Source organism: Protopterus annectens, chromosome 6.part0 (assembly GCF_019279795.1).
Source record: "Protopterus annectens isolate FY-2018-M chromosome 6.part0, PAN1.0, whole genome shotgun sequence".
In the NCBI taxonomy this organism is placed as follows: Eukaryota; Metazoa; Chordata; order Ceratodontiformes; family Protopteridae; genus Protopterus; species Protopterus annectens.
In genome coordinates, this window is record NC_056737.1 from 1,395,847,678 (window position 1) to 1,395,866,206 (window position 18,529).

Genomic DNA, 18,529 nt, shown 5'->3' on the forward strand with positions numbered 1-18,529 from the left:
AAATGGAATACCTTTGTTTGTGTACTATTACAGATGTATATGCCATGTCATATAGCTGTTCAGACACTGACATCCATATAAACAGAGTAACGTTGTGTGTGCAAAGCATGAGTGGTGCACACTGAGGAGTGTCTGCAATAACATCTGCAGCTACCAGATATGTCTGGTCCACTGGTGTTTTCAGACATGGCCTTCATTTCTCTAAGTGTGTGGGCATGCCCAGTATGACCGTATATACTGAATGTGTGGATTGAGTCCAGGTAGTTTGTACTGCAGTGCTGACCTTTGTGTTGTACACCTACAGGTAGCATGCTGTCTCTGCAGGATATCCGTGGATCATTTGGCATTGATTGTTACTACATTTCTGCATAGGATGGGGGGGGCACACCTGACTATTTCTACGTTTGTACACAGGATTGGGGGGGGGGCACACCTGACTGTTACTATACTTCTACATAGGATGGGGGGCACATCTAACTATTTCTACACAGGATTGGGGGGGCCACACCTGACTATTTCTACACAGGATTGGGGTGCACACCTGACTATTACCACATTTCTACGTAGGATGGGGGGCACACCTGACACTTGTACACATTTGCTAAGAGTGTACTGGTATGTCGGGTACTCCATTTCAGTCTGTAGTCTTACCTATCATGCTGAATAGAGGCATACCAGTGTACTACAGAGCTTAGCTTTTAATTACCTACATATTAGTTTCTAACTTCCTACCCTTCAGAACTGACATCCCACTGCCTGACCTGCTGTAGTCTGTCTGTGTAGGCCTGGGGGGGGGGTTACCCATAGGCCTCATTCCGAAGCCATAGCACAGCCCTTGTTTGTGTTTGTCTACACCTGTCCTGCTGGCTGACTGTTGTTGGGTATGTGAACTCCCCTGACTGGCATGTGTGAGTCACTTACCTTGTGGGTGTCCCAGTATTGAAGGTGGTGCTGCAGGGATGCCTATTTCAGATGCACATAGCCCTACACATGGTTAAGCACAGGTAGTGTAATGTTTGGCATCCCTTTTACTGTATGTGAGAGTCAGAGAGAGGTGTTATTCCCTGGGTCCCTCCTGTGTCAGTGTATGTGCTATGCGTTGCCTCTTTTCCAAGGCCAGGGCACATTGGGCACACCACCTTCTGCCTACTGGGGCAGGCTCAGGTTGTTCATCCTCCAAGTCACTCTGTGCCTGTGCAGGTCTTGACAATGGTAGGGGGCTGTGTGGCCCTGCCCCATGCTGTTCCTGCTGCAGCTGTTTCTGCAGGATCATATTGTGTAGCATGATACATACAAGGACAATTTGGGTACATGTAGCTGGTGAGTACTGCAAGGCTCCATCGGATGTGTCCAGGCACTGGAACTGTGACTTGAGCATCCCAAACACACACTACTATAATTCTGGTCTGTGGGTGTCCCTCATTATGAGTTTTTGTTTGGATGTGTGTGCATTTCTAATGGGTGTCATCAGCCACAACTCCAGTGTGTATCCAGCATCCCCCACCAGGTGACCATCAGGGATGTCCCCATTAGCAAATTTCTGGTACAGCTGTGTCAGATGCCAGATGTGGGAATCATGATAGCTTCCAGGGCAGCCAGCACACACATTCATTATTATGCCCTGGGCATCGCAAACAACCTAGCAGTTGATGGACGGGAAGCCCTTGCAGTTAATGTAGACCCTACCCCGCTCACCAGGTGGTGCTTTGATGCATATGTGTCTATAGCACCCACTACCTCAGGGTGTTCTGCTATTTGGTGGAACAGTTGCATATTGCTGGCCAACGCCTCACAGTTGTTGAAGAAATATACATGCTCACTGACATGTGCTGACATGGCATCCAGGAACTGGTGAAGTACCCTGGATGCTGATGCCTGTGAAATCCCCATCATATCCCCAGTTGGCCTTTTGAAGGTACCTGTAGCTAGTATTCATAGGCCTACACATAGCTTGGTATCCACTGGGATGGGTTCCCCTCTGTTAGTTCTGTGTCAGGTGTGGCTGGCACAGTTTAACAATTTGCTGTAGGAGGTCCCTGCCCACCCTATAGCACTCCACTATCTCCAGCTCATGTAGCCCATGGTAGGCTACCCTGGGTCAGTATACTCTTCTCCGTCTCCTCACTCTGGGTTGGTCAACAGCATTCACATCCTCACCACCCTCAGCCTCTTCCACAAGTTGTTGTATGATAGCTATTGCAGCCCCTATCATTTTGCTGTTGTGAGTGTTAAAAGTTCCCCGCTTGTTTACACCAGTGATGTAGAGTGTGGGAACACCAGAGGGGAAGGTGTTTTCATAGTTTATAGTAGCGTTCTGGGTTGGATTGGTCTGCTGCCTGTGTAATTGGCTGATTCTGATACATTTCACCTGCCAGCTAAGCTAGTTCTCCTTGATTACTTTCCTACTGCTGTTTTCCCTTCCCATTGCCTTCCTGTTTAAGCCCGGGTGCGCACCGCACAAACAGAGTGTTCAAATGTGCACACTGCTGCTATTTCCTGGTTTCACTTCTTTTTTCTTCCTGTAAAACCCAGTGCAGGGTCATGCACACCCGCTTAGGCTTTGTAAAGAGTGCTAGGCAGGTTTAGACACACCCTCCAGCTTAGCTGTGCTAAGCTAGGAGCAAACCCGAGCCACAGGGCTCCAATCTGCTTACAGTATACCTGACACCTCCCCATGATGTCACCTAACTCCTAGGTTTGCACCAAGCTATTCCTACTCTTACACTGTTGGGACCTGACTCACATGCTGGGGAAAACTGGGATTCACTATCCTTCCCCTCATTTGCATGGATTGCCTGCTAATGCATAGTTACATGTCTCACATTGAGCCTCCCCCCTTAGCAACCACTACTCACTGGCCATGGATTCTTCTGCCTGCCATTGACTTGCATGGCAGAATACTGGTTTTAGTTAGATTGTTTAATTTAGGTTCATTTTGTTATTCCCCCCCCTGATCCCGTTTGCGCACCGCTGCCCTACGTTTAAATAGCCGAGATCGGCTAAAAAAAATTAAAAGTTGATTTTTGTGTTTTTTTTCCTATTTGCAATGCCAATGGCCTTATAGTTGGCCATTGGCATGTTTACTACATGATATGCAGCCTTTATATGGAGCTGTCACAGCTCAGTTTTGGATTTTGCATAGTCCTGCATGGAAGTTGCAAGCTTCCTGGATTGCAAAATCACCTCATTTTCATAGATTTCTCCTGAAAATGGGGTGATTTGCATACAAGGGCTTAGTCAGTGTGGGATTAGTGCAGGAGTGCTCGTGCACATCTCTGCAGGCTGTTCCTGGATTGCACGGCAGACATATTGCCTGCTTGAGCTCCTGCACCGATCTTGTACGCCGTGCAAGCTATAGAGAGACTCCAGGAGAATGTCAGTACTAGGGAGCTTCCTGTATTGTCTTCAGAGTGAACTAATTACTACCTCTGAAAGTATAAAATAATGCAATTGTTTTATGACTTCCAGCATCTGCCAAAGATCTGAAGTCTATGTATTTTCACAGGTAGATGCTAAATACTGCCAAGCTTCCAGCAGTGGGGAGGTTTCACCTCAGATAGAGTCAGATGACAAGAAATTATGTCATTCTGCAAGCTATCCTCGCAGTAATATTCGAGATATTAATTTGAGGAGTCTCTTAGAGAGACAGGGCATTCTGTACTCGGTCTTAGACCTGACAAACAACATTCACCACAACATCTGCCTTGCTCTGTAAGTAGATTTCTAGGGTATAGTAACTCTCTTAGATATAGTCAGGAATATAGTGAAGTATAGCTTAGATGTTTTTCTTTCTTTATTTGAGACTGTCCTGCAATGTTGTTTTAAATATTCCCTGTGGTTTTGAACTCTGCTATCACCGTGAATATATACAGAGCACTTTCTTGTTCTTGCCTCACAGTAAGACGCTGTCCGGTTCGATTCTCAGCTAGAGCATCTTCTGCGTGGAGACATGCATGAATGGGCGTACCTTCATTGAATGTTGTGCATCAGGGCTGGTAACTTGGCACGTAAAAATCAACTACCAATCATTAGCGGTCTGGAGTTCTGCTGTGGCGACCCCTAACCGGGAAAAGACGAAAGACACAAACAAACAAACTTTCTTGTTCTTTTAGTATTTATTATTAAATATATTTAAACCTTTCATTGTGGTTGATCTTTCTAAAGATATTTAAGTTTTGAGAGTACTTGCATAGTTATTTGGTGACAATGTGTGGGCCACTCCTAATAGCTTGCTCTTGGCCAAACTACCATTTGTATTAATATTAATATTACACAGTAAGATTGGCTACCCTTTGTTAAGGGCCTTAAAGTAGCTGATAAAGAGTTGGCTGGTGGCTGTGATAACTACCTTATAGTCTGTGCAACAGGGGGCATAACTAGTAAACCTGTGCCAGCCTTTCCCAGGTGTGTGTGTGTGTGTGTGTGTGTGTGTGTGTGTGTGTGTGTGTGTGTGTAAATCAAACCTCAAAGTGTGTGTGTGTGTGTGTGTGTGTGTGTGTGTGTGTGTGTGTGTGTGTGTGTGTGTGTGTGTGTATGTGTGTGTGTGTGTGTGTGTGTGTGTGTGTGTGTGTGTGTGTGTGTGTGTGTGTGTGTGTGTGTGTGTGTATCAGCTACTTGGACAGGGACATGAAGCACTGACTGGATAGAGAGGATGCTGGAGATTTTGGCTTGGCCACTCAGCTGAGATCTCAACTCTATAGCTGTGCCAGTGGGGAGTCTTATTGGAGATCTGGAGAAAGAAGGAGAAAACAGCCCTGGGGTGACTGTGCCCTTAAGGGAAATTGCACTTGATGCAGAGAGCTGCATCTGGAAATACTGTGTGTGTACTTGTTATCCTCCCAGTGTACATCCCCCACTTGTGCCAGTGGTGAGGATCGAGCCTCCTTGATTACTGGTCCAGTAGTGGGTCATCACATGTATATATAAGGATAACTGACTTAGCCATAACCAAAGATGGACTTATGTAACACTGATACATTCTACACACATATATAAGGATGCAATAGCATATATATCAGCAGTAACCATGATGTTCTTCTTGATAAACATAACCAAGTGCAAATATACAAAGCATCAAAGATAACCAGGTGACTGTATAAAAGGAGATATAAAATACATTCCAGTGTAACACATACCATTTTTAAATATTGTATAATGCATACATACAAATGGTCTTAGAAGGTAAAAGCAAAGCAGACCTCATATTAATCTGATATTCAGTAAACATACGGAAAAAAACAACTAGATGAAGAAGCGTGACTTAAGGAAATGTAGAGTATAGCAGAAAAACGGAGGTGGTGTACATGAAGGCAACAGAGGGTATGTCCATTATAAAGAATGTACTGACAATGCAAGAAGTAATAATGGTGAGCCTGTATAAAAATAAAGATTATAAGAAAAGACCTTTATAAGAGCAACAGGATATGAAGGCTGGGGGTGAAGTTATTTGGTACACTAACAGTTCTGTGCTTTATACAGATTCCTGGGCCTTTTTGTGTGCTGCTGCTGGTATGAGATGGGTTTTTACTACAGGCATCAGTACAAGTGGTTTAAAAGAGCTGAATCCTGGGACTCCAGGCAGGTATATGTTTAATAAATACTGAAGAGACAACTGTAGTTATAAAATGGTCTGAGCTCTTTAAAAATTATAGTGCTTTACATTTTCTGGAAAAGGGTACTTTTGATAAGAAAATTAAAAAAAATCTACAAAATAAACAAACAAAAAGTTAATAAGATATTATCCTCTTGTTGGTTTGCATTTTATGACTGGCAAAAAGAAGCTAAAAATAAGGAAAGGAAATCTGTAGTTCGAAGTTTAAAATATAACTCAGCTAGATTAAAGTCACAGCTACTGGCAGCTAATAAAACAGTAAACGTGTTACAAAAATGTGCAGATAAAAATTCCCATTCCTGGTGTGTGTATCTATTACATCATTTAGAGAAATTATCAGTTACATAGCCAAAATCATCAGATGATGGCTGACCTCTGTTACATTCTGTGCCTGCTACACCTTATGACTCACCTGTGCCTCAAGAAGCTGACAGTTCTCCCTCTCCAAGAGGGAAGGTGGGATTAAATGGAGCAGAAACAACTACCACTTTCCCAGATATAGCCCAAATTACTTTTAGCACTTATATTCAACCTTCTGGGTTGGTTTATCGCACTATATTCCATCAACATGGACACTCAGTACCCACTGTAATATCATCAGCTCAAATGCTAATGCTATGCTAACAGAGGAAAACAAAAGTATCACAATCATAAACATGGAAAAAGTGCAAAGTATGTGGAAAAATTAAAAAAGATTCCCTAATGCAAGTTCTTCTCCAAAAGCTAACACTCTGAAAAAGATTAGGCAAATCATAGTTCCCAATTGTTATAGATGGGGAGGAATCAGTGGATACCTCCTGCTAGACAAAATACAAAGGAAGACACAGATCCCAATTCTTCCACTGATTTTGATATACCTCCTACACAAATACCTTCATTGCGAAAAGTACCAAATCCAGCAGCAGCTAAAGATAGTGACGCTAAACCTACCATAATGGTAGGACATCCATGGACTGCAGTGGATTTTCAAACCACTGTGTATTTTCTCCCTCCTATTCAAACACATTCAGCTATGTATGCGAAGATGTTAGAATATGTACAATTACAAAATCCAAATACTGACGGCTTGACAGTAGTAGTAAAAGCCACTACATCTCTTGACCTATGCAGAAAATATGGGAAAAATTGAATATAGATGATAATATTCCAAAAAACGCAGCTGATGGATTTCTGACTGCTAGGAATAACTTTTATTTCCATGAATGCAGCATGCCCCAAACCCCTAAATGAGCAAGAATCAGTGTTATTATGCAAAATGAAAATTAATCTATTGATGCGCATTGGTAGAGCATAATAGTTGTGTTTAAAGCCGTTTTAGACATCCACAAACTACAGAACGTATGGCAGCCAGTGGGTTATCATCAGCTTTTGTAGAAGGCTTGTTATCGCCCATACAAATTTACAAATTAAAACAGTTTGTTTAAAATGGCCAAGTTTGGGCATTCATGAAATTGTGAATTAAGCATAATCTTTACAGAGAACTAAGGAACAAGTTAGCTGGCATTCAGCTCCAACAGTCTGATATCAACTCATCGTGATGGGGAAGGGGGAAGACGAAATCATGGGGGAAGCCGAAGATTAAGCTTTTTCCAAACACAAACCACAGAACAATATCAGTAAAATTATTATCCACTGCATTAATCGATTCACCCCAAGGTGTACCACATTTAAGCACTTGTTTTAACTCTGGGCAAATTGGACATTGGTGAAATGAGTTTCCACTGAATATATAGCAAATAAATTTGCTGAATGTTCAAGTACCACAGCAAGCTGAAAGAAATCCTTCTATATGGATACTGCTTGGCAGCCACCAGTGTGGAAACAGAGCCATTAGGACAACCATGACCAGGAACCACAGGCATTTCCTTTGGTAACAATCGACCAGGATTTTGTCAATATTATAATGCAATATTCATCTATTCCATTGCTTATTGATACAGGAGCTACTAGATCTGTGATTACTTCAGCAAATGTTGAACACCTTGTACTTTCCAGACAAACAATTTTGGGTATGGGAGTGTCTGGAGTCCCTTTAGTCTATCCAGAACAAAACATGTTCCCATTCAAGTTAGTCTGCTAAAAGAACAGAATGCTTTTATTGTGGGAAATATTACTCATTTAAATCTGTTAGGTAGATGTTTATTATGCAAATTAAGATGTGTCATTTATTGTACACCAGATGGCATATTTTTAGATATTCCACTGAAACTTTAGCAGGGGTGTCCAACCTTTTGCTTGCTGGGGCCACATTGAGTGAACAGAAATGGTCTTGGGGCCGCATATAAAATATATCATATAGTTAACTCTTTTGTTGCTCCGGAAGACCACAGTCGACCTCCTGGCTGTACTGCAGGTGCATTTGAACAATGAATAAATGTAATAAATGCCTAATATTTGCTTTAAAATTCTAATTCTCATTCTAATTCTCTAATCTAACAGTTAACTCTAACATCTTAGTTAATATATCTATCTGTCTATCTATATATATATATATATATATATATATATATATATATATATATATATATATATATATATATATATATATATATATATTTATTTTTTTTTTTTTACAAATAAACAGATATTCACCACAGCGCTAGCATTTCTCACTGGAAAAAACATTCCAGCAGTCCAACTACATAAAATGTCAACATCAGCAGTCCTACAATACTATAATCCACAAAAATAACCCAATAAAGTAAAGAATTCACATTACTGACTTAATAAAACAATTCTGAATAAGCTACAAGATGGTCTCACCCAAACAAATAACTGGTGCCCGAAATATGGTCTCAAGCTAAATGCCAAAAAATGCATCATCATCTTCTTTGAGGAGAGTGATGTCCCCACAAATTATCACATTAATAACAATGTTGTAAGCCTGCAATAAGTCGTATGGTACTTGGGCAGCCAGGTTGATAGAAACCTGACTTTTGACCACCACGTTGTCTCCGTTGTAATGAAAGCTTTTTACATGGCCCAATTCATTAGTAAGGATATCTCATCCAGGGACAAGGAGGTCATAACATCCCTGTATTCTTCCTTTACAAGAGCCATTATTGAGTGCAATGCCCCTTTTGACATGTGCCTCAGCAAAATACCCTGCCAAAAGAAAGACTACAACCATTTCTGACAAAAAAGGTCGAAGGACTAAGTTCACTTAGTTATCTAAACAGACTAAAAAGCTTCTTGCTTATCTCTGTCTCTCACTGGCCCCTATAATTTTCACCATTGGCTTGCTTTCCAGGCTAAGAAAGATCCTGCCTTAAGAGACTTCCTCTACCTCAGAAATACTGGTTATACTTAAAACGCTCACTACAAAAATCACAGCCTTCACTGCAACATAAACAAGCCACTTTTTATGGACAGGTTCTTGACACAAAAACCTTCAACTTCTGAAAAAGCTCCTCTCATTATCAAACAGTGTAGTTCAGCAACACGATGGCTGGATGGGTAGCCATAAATGGAGTCCTTGGGTAAGTAGCATAGCCTTCATCAAACCAGATGGAAAATCCACATACTAACCTTTCCCAGCTGGATGGCTAAGATCTAATATTGGTTACTCAAGTCTAGTTGCCCTAGAAGAGGGGCATGTTTAACTAAGAATTCCATTTGCAAAATTATATTCAGTATACATATTAAATCTCTCTTACACACACACACACACACACACACACACACACACACACACACACACACACACACACACACACACACACACACACACACACAAAAAAAGCCCCTACTTGTAAAATAGGCAACCTCAGTAATAACATGACACTCACTCACTGAATGAAATTGTCTGGAAGTCAAAATATCTGAAAAAAAAAATCATAATAGCGATGGATTCATCCATGTAATTTCCAACCGCCAAAAGGACCATCAATAAATCAACAAACAACTGCTCAGCAAAAAGTAAATCAATAAGAAAACCATAAACTATAATGCTACATACTGGTGTAAACATATAACTTGTGTCAATCCCCAGGTTAATCCATACCAAAAGATTGTTTCAGACCTTCAGCTATGTACAAACAGCTTTCTCCTAAAAACTTAACTCATTGATATTTGCCTTGCTGTAATTATAACTGTAAAAAAAAATGTTTTTAAGTTTATTCTGTACCGCAATGATTTTCACTGTTACAAATTGTAATCTCTGCCATATTGTATGAGTACTACATCCATAATTTGCTGTCTCTCTCTCTCTCATGTATTATATTGTTTTGTGTTATTTTTGGAGCTTTTCTCCCCGGGCCTCCGCTGAAAATGAACCTGTGCCCAGTCGGACTTTCCCGGTAAACAAATGTAAAATAAAATAAAATAAATAAAAATAAACTTCCCTCCAATCTAAAGCCATTTGACATTCAGACATTTTAATTTGTGCAGAAGTTACTCACAGACTGACAGTTTACTGAGCTGTAATGCTGACCTTTGCTTTTGAAAAAATCAAATTCCTAGACTTTGTCAATAGCTCAAAGTGTAGAGATGATTATTTATTTATTTTTAGAAAACATCTTTAAAACTATTAAATTGATTACACACCCAGAAACACAGAAAAGTTATTGTGATTATGTAAACCATGGACTGCTGCAAGAAATCAAGGTCACATTAGTACTCTATGCTTATGTCCGAACAGATGAATCATACCTGTCAATTCCAAAAGAAGTAAAGTAGCTCAATAAGAAGGTTATTTGCAAGGTTGCATGGCAGTTTATATTGGAAATAAGCAGAGATATTAAAAAGGCTCTGTTTTTCATAATTATGCTGAAAGGTCTTCCAAGGTAAATACAACTTCTGATTTAGTATGGAACCATACCTCTCAACCTTAGAGCAAGAAATCTGGACAAAGCGAAAAATAAAAGTGGGACACAGGCCCAAAAATAGTTATGCATCACAGACACCATTGAAACAACTGCAGTTGCAAGCATTATGCATCACTTATAATCTTTCTATCCCATTATTGTCAGTTAAACATTATACGGCTCATTCAGTCCTGCCTTCTTTTGCATCAAAGAAAACCATGCTTTGAAATGACAAATGCATTAAAAATAATACATAAAACACATTGCATCAACATCCTGCAACTTCCTACCTGCAAGCAACCACAGAGCTTTCACTGAAACTAGAGCTGCTTGCTTCCCCAGAATGACAGCTCTCCCTAATTAAGTCTAATGGTATGCAATCTACCAGTATCTGGACTTCCTGAAATAAATTAAATTATGGCCTATTGAAAGCACACTTTGTTTAATTAAACTATATTTCTAAGCCCACTTATTATATTTTTTCAGTAACATCCCAATATCCATTTCCAGGTCACTTTACAAGACATTGGCAGTGGTAGACTTGGCATCCTTCAGAACCCCACAGGCCCATGCTAATACATTGTCCATTAAATGCAAATATCCATCCACTGTAAATGGCAAGAAGCTATGTCTTAAAAAATCTACTTCTGGCATGCGTACCCAAGTTTTAGGTTTTGAAACAAAGAAACATTCTCCACAGTCCGTAAGTCTCTGTCTTTAATAATCATCTACTCCCAACACATAAGCACACACATACACACTAAAATCCCCAAAATTTAAAAAATGACATTGTGCCCACTTGATTTGCCAGTATTGATGATCCGCCAAAGCTAAGCTTACTGTTGTCCAATCTACCACTGCTTAGAACCCACCAATGAAAAACAGTACTAGGTGCTTTTTTGTTTGCCTGAAAAAACAATACAACTTTATATGCTACAGTCCCACATAGTCAGTCCACTACTGACCCATTAACCCTAGGCTGCTGTCTCATTCTTACTCCCTGGAACTGCATTACCTTGGACGACTACTTTTATTTCCTAAGCAAAAGACACAAATTGGAAGATGAGGCAAAAATCCAGACATTCTTTGAAAATCCATGCAGTTAAGAGGTATGAGTTCATGTTCAATACAACACTCTCCCTGTCAGGAAATACGCAATTTAATGAAAGCGTACACTTAATATATGATATATTTGTGAGCTAACTTGTTTGTGTTCAGTAGGTAGACTAATCATTGTTAGCCTCTTTGTGCATGCGTCTCTCTCTCGCTCTCATGCACACATACACACACACACACACACACACACACACACACACACACACACACACACACACACACACGCACACGCACACACACACACTGATTGTTCGGCGCAAAATAATGGCGTAAACACACTGACCCTTTTTGGCTCAAAAACAAAACTAGAAGGTGCTTTGGCGAATGCGGACACCGACATTAGCGTTACAGGTCACGGGAACAAAAAACACAAAACAAAAAAGTGTTTTGGTGCATGCTTACATCGATGTTGCAGTTAGAGGATGAGGGCCTCATAGAAGAGCTCTGAGGGCCGCGTGCGGCCCGCGGGCCGCAGGTTGGACACATCTACTTTAAAGCTATATTCAAATAACATCTGTGCAGATGACAATGCCAATTTTGCTATTTTAACATCAGAATGTGATGTGAAAAAAATCCTGCTTAGAGGAATTAAAATTAATCCCTCCACAACTCAGGACAACCCATGAAAATGAGGTAGGACTTATGAATGATGCAGTACCTGTGTGTATAATATTGAAACCTTATAAGCGCCTTCCAATGGTAGTTCAGTATTTTTTCTCAGAACCATTAAAAGGAATCAAACCTGTTATGTCTGCCATATTACAATAAGGTATCATAGTCCCTGTAACATTCCTGTACTACCAGTTAAGAAACCAAGGAAAATTACATATGGAATCACACAAGATTTATATCCAGGAATGCAGTAGTAGTATACCAATATTTCTGACAGTCCCTAACTCTGCAACAATACAAACTTAGAAATTCCATCAGACAGATGTTTCATCTGCTTTTTTTCTATCCTTATACATTCAAACAGCCAATGTCTGTTTGCAGTTATATTTTGAGGACAACAGTACACCTGGAATAGATTAACTTAGGGATACGTGGAAACAACAGCCCCTTTCTCTAAAAAAATGAAAAAAGAAATCTGGACAAGATTATGTTTCCTTGCAGTTCTAATCTAATTCAATATGTATACGTATATGTAGATGATTTGTTTCTGGCTTCAAAATACCCAAGTGAGTGCAAACATGATATTATTTTCCTTCTGAGAAAGTTAGCAAAGTTAGGATTTAATTTTAACAAAGACAAATTGCAGTTATGGAAATCACTGGTTCAGTACTTAGGACATCTATTATCAGAAGGTGCTAGACAGATCTTGCCTTCATATATTGCTGAAAGGCAAACTGCACCACACCCTTCTACATTAAAACAGTTGCAAACCTTCTTGAGATGAACAGGTTACTGTCGACAGTTATGAAGAAGTAGTGAAACTCTTATTAGAATTACAAAAGAAAAATACCCCTGAACCTTGACCCTGGCAGGACTGTCATAAACAAGCTTTTGTACAATTGAAAATGTTACTCTTAAAACTAGAGTTACCAGACTATTCTAAAATAAGCTTGAATGCTATTTTACTAGTCAGTGTTAAGTTTGGTACTATGGAAATTTGAATGCTTCTGTATACAGTTTATATTTTGCTTAAAATTTAACTGTGGAGCTTTTCTCCCCAGGCCTCCACTGAAAATGAACATGCATCCAGTCGGACTTTCCCAGTAAACAAATGTAAAATAAATAAATAATAAATAAATATTTTCTTGTTCTGTAGTGAAAGGAATAAAGTAGCATTAGCATTATTAGCACAATGTAAAAATGATGGCTATTGACCTATTGCTTATTTCAATATGAATCTTGATCCTGTGGCATCAGCCCTCCTCCACTGCCTTAGGGCAATGGCCAAAACAACATACTTAGAAATGGCAGCTGCACCAACTCTAAGGTAGGAGAGTTACTTGGCTGCCCAACATTCCTTAAATACATTGTTATTAAAGACATCTACAACAACTGGAAAGGCCGCAGAAATACCTCACAAAGAGGATTACCGGCCTCAAACAGATGCCCTACACAGACCGTTTAAAAAAACTCCAGCTTTACTCTGTCGCATATTGCCTACTCAGAGGCGATTTCTGCCTAACATACAAAGCTATGTCAAACCCAGAGCTGTTGGACATGCTCCACTTAAAGAAATCCCAATCTCTCTGAGCTACATGCTCTAGGGACCTAAACCTTGTCACCACAATAAACAGAACATGATGGAGGGATAGATTTCTGTCCCAGAGACTTCCTATATTCTGGAACAAACTACCTATCTATATCAAACAAAGCTCCTTATTAGCACTCTTCAAGAAAAATCTTGATGATTGGATGGGAGATAGGAAATTCACCCTGGGATCACTTCTGTTGCTCTGCTCGACATGGGCACAGGAAAATAATTTTCTTGGGTGGCAAAAGCCAGAGTACCTTTTGGTTAGGTTTATATAGGCCCTAGGGCCAATAGCCTAGTACCTACCTATGAACCTATAAAGTGCAATACTTATTGTCTGTACAATAGTCAAATTCCTCAATTCTGAAGAGTTGCTCTTTGGTTACTTTGCCTGAGACTTAACAAAGAATTTGTTTCATCTAAATCCATCCAGTGCTAAAAAAATAAATTAAGGATTATTTTGCACTTCTGCTGATTATTTTTATTGCATTTCATAAGAATCTTGAATTAATTGTTACATTTCTTGCACTTTAGAAGTGTTTCAAAGCTGCTGCCTTAGTACTTAATTACGTTGGGTCTGCTAGTTTCAGGACTCTAGTATCTAGATTGTGTGGTTTCCCCTGTACTTGAGCTCTAAAACCAGAATTTTTACAGTAAGATGGTTTTCTGATTGCACTCTTGTGGCAGAAGTGTGCCACAGCAAACCTATCTTAGTTTGGGGGCTGCTAGTTTAAAGCTTATTGTGTGTTTCCCTGATGAGTCTGTAGGCTTTGCTGTTGTAAAACTTGTTTTTCTAATTTTAAATAAGCCTATCATACAAAAGTTTGTTACATAAACCAACATTTGTGCTCAATTCATCAGAGCTGCTCTTGGTTTGGCTACTTCTCCTGAGAGTTCCAGAGAATCTGCTGCATCTAAAGTTATCGGCTAATAAATTAATTGCATCATTTTGCACTTATGCTGACTAACTTTTACTGTACTTTAAAAGAATCCTGTATTATTTCTTACATTTCTTGCAGTTTAGAAGTGTTTCAAAGCTGACCTGTCTCCAGTGTTGCTGTTGTATTTAATTACATTATTTGCTAGTTTTACTGGATTGTGTGGTTTCCCTGCACTTGAACTCTAAAAACAGTATTTTACATTAAGATGGTTTTCTGACTGCACTCCTTTGGCAGACGTGTGCTGTAGCAAACCTATCTGAATTGTAGGAATGCTGGCTGAAAGCTTATTGTGTGTTTTTTTCTGATAGGTCTGTAGGTCTTGCTGTTTTAAAACTTTTCTCTAGTTCTGTATAAGTTCAGTGTTTGCACTAGGCTGCTCTATAAGCAGAGGCAGTTAACAGTGCCCTATATAGATGCAAATGCTTTCAAGTTAAAATTTCCCTTACAATAACTATTGCTGCAACTTTCGCAGTACCTCTGCCACCCTAGGAGCATCTGAGTTGCATGCAGAGAAGCATTACCTTATTGGATAGCTCCAGATCACACTGAGTATAGCACCCGTTCTTCATCTGTGTGCTATCGTACCAATCCAGTCAAATCTACCTACTCCTCTTCCTGGTTAAATACATAGTAAAAAACCTAAAACCATGGATAGGCACTTTTCTGATCTCACTGTGGCCTGCCTGTTGTACATGGGCATCCTGAGGCAATGTAGAACTTGACACGTATACTGACAACCACTTAGTCCTGAAACAAAGACAGCATGTGGGAATTGTAGTTACACTGTGAAGATGGAGATATGACTCTCACATACTGACAAATCAAATGACAGGTTGTTAGCACATGCACATCATTTCCCTCACTAAATAAAGTAGTGACACATAAACCCACATATACCTAAGTACTCACAAGTAACTTAACAAAACCGCAGAGGCCTCCCATATGCTGCCCTAAGAAACCACATGCAAACAAAACTAAGTCAACTCCAACCACTACACATAAAAATACACATCACAGCATCTCCACAAGCAAGCCCCTAAAATGAAACACCACACATTCAAACATCTTGGTCACAGAGGACTCCCCTATGGACCCCCCCCCCCGCCACATTGGATAAAGAGAGTGTTGCAGTCAGTTGCCTGCCAGGGGCCAGGATTTGTCAGATCATGCAGGCACTCAGGTCACCTGGACTAAATAAAGAGAGACACACCAAACCCCTCTGAACTCTCTGGATACATGTTATAAGCAGGTATGAGCCTTGCATTGAGCAGCATTCTATCCTCAGCAAGAATGATACCACAATGCAAACAGAAATGATTAACTCAATAATTGGATTAGCTACTGGTATCATTCCAAGGAAATACAGTATTTCTCTGTCTGGGACAACATGATTGACAGACCACACTGCTTTGCCAGAGATGGCCTGCACCTGTTGCCAACAGACTTTCAAATACTGGACAAGGCATTAGCCACTCCCATTGTGCCTTTTTTTAGGCAGTGCCAAACCAACAGACCTACCAACTTAAATTCTTCTATTGCAAAGCTGAAGGTACTACCACTCAATGTTAGGGCTCTTAGGGAACTGCATTCCTGGAAGCTCTTCTCACTTGGGAGAATGCTGACATCTTTGCAGTTACACAGATGTGGTTTAAAACTGCGGAAAGCACTCCAGCAGTGCAAGGCTAAACCGCCTATCACACATTCTGAACACCCTCTGAAAAGGGGAAAAAAAAAAGGGGGAGTAGGTGTTTCCACTATCAGACCTCAATATTGTCAAGCAGGATGATTCATTTGAGCTAGTCCATGTCCAGCTAACCATAGGCAAAATCCCCCACCATATCTTCGCTAGCTACAGATCCTCAACCATGAAAACCACTCAGCATATATGAACTTACTAGAATCACTTACCATTCAGCCAAGCACACTACTCATAGATGATTTTAACTACCCTCCATAAATTGGGAAACAAATGCCACCACTAACATGCAGAATCAGAGATTTCTGGACTTTGTCAGTGCAAATTTCCCTGGAACAGCTGGTCTTCACTCCTAATAGGAGCTTAAATATCCTTGACATAGTAATCACAAAAATGGAGTATTCAGAAACATTGAGGAGCATTGCCCCCTCCCAGCATAATGTACTCATTGGTAAGTTCGAATCATTATCCAGTCTCCTTTGAAATAAATGTAACAGTAGACCCCTATCAAACCCTAAAACCCTAAAGAATTTTTCCAAGGCAAATTATCTTCTATTAAGTGATAGCATAGGTAATTGTTAAACTCCCCATTCAAAAACATGGAAGCCTATACACAAATGCCCTGTACAACCATTTAAACAACTGCATATAAACCTGACCAAACTAAAGCCAGGTCTATTTGGAAAAACAAGCCACCTTCATGGACCCTTGGCATAAATAGACTATAAAATAGAACAAAGAAATTCCTATCTAGAATTAAGAGGAAGAGTACGCAACAGATAAAAAATCTTTCATTAGTTTCAACAGGAAAATCAGGGAACTAGTCAAGTCTTCAAAAGCTAAATATGAGACTAAAATAGCCTCCCAAGCAAAATATAACCACAAAGCATGTTTTAGTTATGTCTGAAATCTTAAGGGAAATACTCAACAACGTACTGAGTTGGCTATAGATGGCACTACCTATAGTCAGCTAAAAGAAAAGCCAAACCTGCTGGCTGATAAATTCAGCTCCAATTTCACAACCTCAACACCTCTGGTCACTACTCATGAAATATCCCCTACCATTCCTTTACCTGTTGTCACAAAACACAGGTAATCATTGTGGTCTCTAAAGCTAAAAACACTGCATCAATTGGCTTTGATGGAATCCCAGGGTGTTTACTAAATAGCTTGACAAGTGACCTAGCAGATCCACTCAGATCTCTTTTTAACTGCAGTCTCCAGACAGGCTTTGTCATTAGTCTGACTAGCCTCATATGCAAGGTTATGGAAAGGATAATTATAGACCTGATTAACAATGACAGGAAATCTCCAGACGCTAGACCTGACCAAGTCTGGCTTCATCAAGGGCAGGTCCTGCCTGATCAGTCTGCTAGATTTCTTTGAGAGGGTTACCAAGGCCATGGATGAGAGTAATACAGTGCATACCACTTACTTTGACCTGGCCAAGGCATTTGATGTAATAGCCACTTGTGTATTATAGATAAACTTACAAAATTGGGCATAAACCTCTATAACACCAAAAGAATAGACAAATGGCTCATGGATAGGACATCTGTTACTAGATTGGGGGAATTCATATCTAACAAGATGCCAGTCACCAGTGGAGTACCACAGGGTTCAGTCCTGTTTGGGATATACTTCTCAGATGTCAAGGCAAATGTAGATGTCCTTTGGTTGCCCAAGTTTGCTGACGACTTCAACTTGGGGGCAATTGTATCAGAGCCATGGCCTCAAACTGAATGCAAAAAGTGCATAATAATACCCTTGGGGAAGGGAAATCAAATACCCCTGCAAATTTTAACATTGACAGCACCCCCTAAGAGTAGTCCCAGTAGTGAGAGATCTGGGTCCTCAGATAGATAGTAAGCTGAACTTTGACCACCATATGTCCAGGGTGGTGAGGAAAACTTTCAGTGCCTTTCAGCTTATAAGTAAGGTATGCCACCAAGATCTAAGGATGTACTGTACTTGGCCTTCATCAAACCAATAACTGAGTACAATACATCCTGTGACATGTACCCCACCAGCAACTGCAACAGTTGGATTGTCATTAGGTTTCTCACCAAAAAAGACAATGTATAACCAAAACGTCATATGGGGGTGGGGGGGGCAATTAAATCCATTATCTGTGTATTCAGTTTCCTGGCAATTACT

At 40.1% G+C, this 18,529-nt stretch overlaps 1 protein-coding gene across 1 annotated transcript in view; it reads right to left on the bottom strand.

Moving 5' to 3' along the window:
- The window catches only part of TMEM163 (transmembrane protein 163), a 1,566,064-nt gene that overhangs the window by 832,791 nt on the left and 714,744 nt on the right, over nt 1-18,529 (bottom strand). The window lies entirely within an intron of this gene.